We start from the raw sequence: 3679 nt of genomic DNA, 5'->3' as shown, positions 1-3679 counted from the left end.
CGGTATTGAGTTTCTTATTCGGCTATGAAACAATATGGGATGTAATACCCCTTAACTTAAATAAGTTTATGTCGCCGAATTGAAGCCTTTGGCTATTCATATAATTAATAATTTATTAGGACACCTTCTTGGCAATTCTCATAGTAGGGTATATGTAAGTTCTGTTTGCTAGGTCTACCTACTTATTGATGAGACCTCAAAAAAGGTCGAAACCGGTCTGGGTAGTGCTGTAGCCAATGAAGTTTAACTGAGGCTCGGCTATTGCTACCATGAGTTCGCTCTCTTAAGGTTTTTGCCTTAAGGGAGCAATTTGAGTTTCTGGGGATAGTGTTTTCCGGTACAGCCCGGTGAGGGGCCTTGTCGGTGAATGCTTTTCTCCGGAATATGAGCGGTTCTGCTCGGTGGTGGTGGGTGGAAGGCCATCGCTGAGTGGAGCCAACGTTGAGATGAACGGTCTTTCGCCCACTATTGAGTGGCCTAGGGATCGTCCGAATTTTTTAGAGACGGCTTTACTTATTCATAAGGTTGAAACCGGTCTGGGTAGTGACCTCTCACTTATAATGTAGAACAGTAATACAGCTCCTAGGAGCTGGGTTTCACATTATGGGGAAATATCAAGAATAGTGATCGGAGCTTGTTCAACACTTACCATGAGTTGCCTCAGTGTTGCACTCCCTAAAGGGTCAGTTGTAACACTATCCAGGTATTTGCTTACGCTTGGACTCGCCGAACTTTATATATTTACTATATTCGGCATGAACTCTTTGAGTTTCTTATTCGGCTATGAAACAATATGGGATGTAATATCCCTTAACTTTAAAAAAAAAAAAAAAAAAAACCGAGAGGTGTCAAGCTAGCCAACAGAACTATAAGGGCAGTTCACGATTTCCCTGGTTTACGAGTTCTTCTTTTTTTTTTTTTAAACTATCAATGAACATGAAAATATGAACATTAATTGCAATAAATAAATGCTAAGCATGCATAAATCCATCATTTGAATCCACACGCATAGTTATATATACACCCTCTGTCCAAAAAGAAACCGAACTTTTCGAAAATAGAAGAAACTAGTGGCGCGACCTGTTGTATCTTTTTGTTGTCGAAAGCGGCAACCTTCATTAGTGTTGTGTCAACTGTTTTATGACATTTGTTTCATTAGAAGCCGAGTTATAGTGCCAAGAGTCACAGTGTGTTTTGACGAACGGTCGGAAAATGAGTTTCAAACAGAGAGCTGCGATTGACTTTTGTGTTAAACTTGGTAAAAGTTTTACCGAAACGCATCAATTGCTTTAAAAAGCATACGGTGATGAATGCTTATCCCGTATTGAAGTTTACGAGTGGTTTAAGCGATTTCAAATGGTCGTGAGACGCTTGCGGAGGACGAAAAGCCGGGCCGTCCAAAAACTGCACTGAGCGAATTACCATCCAAAAAGTGTGTGATTTCATCAAAGAAAACCCGAAATCGTCCGTGAGATTGATTGAACATGAATTGGGGATTCCAAAATCAACTGGGTACAACATTTTCACCGAGAGTTTGGGCCTTCGTAAATTGAATTCGCGATTTGTTCCCCACAAGTTGACCGACGACCAAAAAATGTATCGAATATAACACTGCAAGGACCTCATTAAAACAGCTCATAAATACTCAGACTTTCTTGAAGCGATCGTTACTGGTAACGAAACGTGGTGTTTTGAGTATGAGCCCGAAACAAAGCGCCAGTGCGATGAGTGGAGACCACCAGAAGAGGGGGGGCACCGATAAAAAGTCGCTTGGAGAAGTCAAAAGTAAAGACAATGCTGATTTGTTTCTACGATTCCAAGGGCATTATCTTATCCAAAGAGAATTCATTCCGCCTGACCAAACGGTCAATGGTGAGTTTTATCTAGAAGTTCTGAAGCGATTGATAGCGAGAATTCGTCGCGTACGGCATGAATATCGTGACAACCGATCGTTCGTCAAAACACACTGTCACTTTTGGCACTATAACTCGGCTTCTAATGAAACAAATATCATAAACAGTTGACATAACACTAATGAAGGTTGCCGCTTTCGACAACAAAAATATACAACAGGTGGCGCCACTAGTTTCTTCTATTTTCGAAAAGTTCTGTTTCTTTTTGGACAGAGGGTTTACAATACAGTACTGATGTGAGTGCGTTTGTTCGGGGAGAGTCTCTGACTCGCATAACCTAAAGCAGTTACCACGCTGACATTATAGTGTTTATGTCGCTCTTCATTTCCGATGTCTTATTTCAAATTTATCCTCATTGTTATCATTGTACGTACACTTTTCCAGAGGCGCTAGAGTGCTCCAGGAGCCTCCCCCCCCCCTTGTTGTTTCGGACCCTTAAACTGGCCCTAATTATTCCTCCCTCCCCCACTAGAGCCTCGTTCGCCTGTGTATAAGTACGATCCTGATTATTATTAATACGTGACACCTCCAAGGAGTTCATATTAAGACAGTGCACAGTATGTCAAACGGAGTAATAGTGATGTTAAAAGAAACACCAAAGGGAATAACACTGGAAGCGAAATATGAGATCATAAGCAAACATGTGGCCGGGATGACTAAATGTAAATCACTGTGCGAATTATTACTCGAGTACTTCAATTATGTGTACAACTTCTTTCCTTTGGGTAAATTACGCATAAACTATTGTTTTGTTGACCCTTTTGTTGGTCAAAATTCGAGCCTCAGTAGCTCAGTCGATAGACGAAGCCATGTGGTGGGAAAGACCTGGGTTCGATTCCAGTCCAAGACGTGAGGAATCTTATCTGGTCTCTTTGACTAAAGAGACCCATACGGAGTCAGGGGTATGGGGTAGGTGGTGGTGGGGGGGGGGGGTTTACCAGGAAACGCGTGTTTTTCGTTTCCCCGGAACAGGCGAACCTGTCCCATGAACACACGCATCTAGACATAGGACACACCGGGAGGCATAGGGCCAACCACCTTACCTCGAAGCGGTCGCGGTTTCAAATAGTAATAGGCCGCCGCCATGCCTAATACAAACGTAACGGGACACTAGACATAATATACGTGAGAGGATGGTCAAAATTCACTCCCATTTTTAATGAGAATTAAATTCCGCTTCATAAGTGCGCGCTAGGAACGATTTAACTTGTCAAGTAAGGAACTGCCTTTATTATTATTATGTGATTCCCACTCACGAAAAATCGTAAACCTATAGTATAGTGAGGAGCTAAGGATCTTTTTCCAATTTTTATTAATTAGGAATCAATACAAATATATATATATATTTGTATTTTTATTTATTTTGCTACATAGTACATTAACTCTCCTGAAAGTTGAGTCGTGGTGGGGTAGGGGGGAGGATAGAGAGAGAGTTTATACCATTAACAATTAATATTATACAATTGACCATTGACGTTACTGACAGGATGGGTGAAGCACAAGTGCTTTTCATATTCCCCTTTATCTGTAATGAGAGTTATTTGGGAATGGGAGATTTGTGAGCAATTAAGCTCGCCCTCTGAGGGCAGTAGTGTTAGCTATGATCACTTGAGAGAAGAATAGCCTTCGGTCTTTTGTGTTTGTAGTAATCAGTCTCATTGTAATTGACAGCTTGCACGATTAGTGGGTTTGAATGTGAACTTGACTTCACGAAGAATTTTTCTGCAAGATCACGAAGAAGGGAGGAGATGTATGGAATGCCGGTT

The 3679-nt window shown here is 41.4% G+C and overlaps 1 pseudogene; it reads left to right on the top strand.

The window, feature by feature from the left end:
- Window positions 1–210: 210 nt before the first annotated feature.
- Window positions 211–327, top strand: LOC150109204 (U4 spliceosomal RNA; annotated as a pseudogene).
- Window positions 328–3679: the final 3352 nt, after the last annotated feature.

The sequence above is a fragment of the Typopeltis vanoorti genome, chromosome 2 (genome assembly GCF_054136105.1).
Source record: "Typopeltis vanoorti isolate ZY-2024b chromosome 2, IOZ_Tvanoo_1.0, whole genome shotgun sequence".
Classification (NCBI taxonomy): domain Eukaryota; kingdom Metazoa; phylum Arthropoda; class Arachnida; order Uropygi; family Thelyphonidae; genus Typopeltis; species Typopeltis vanoorti.
This window is presented reverse-complemented; position numbering and strand designations above follow the sequence as displayed.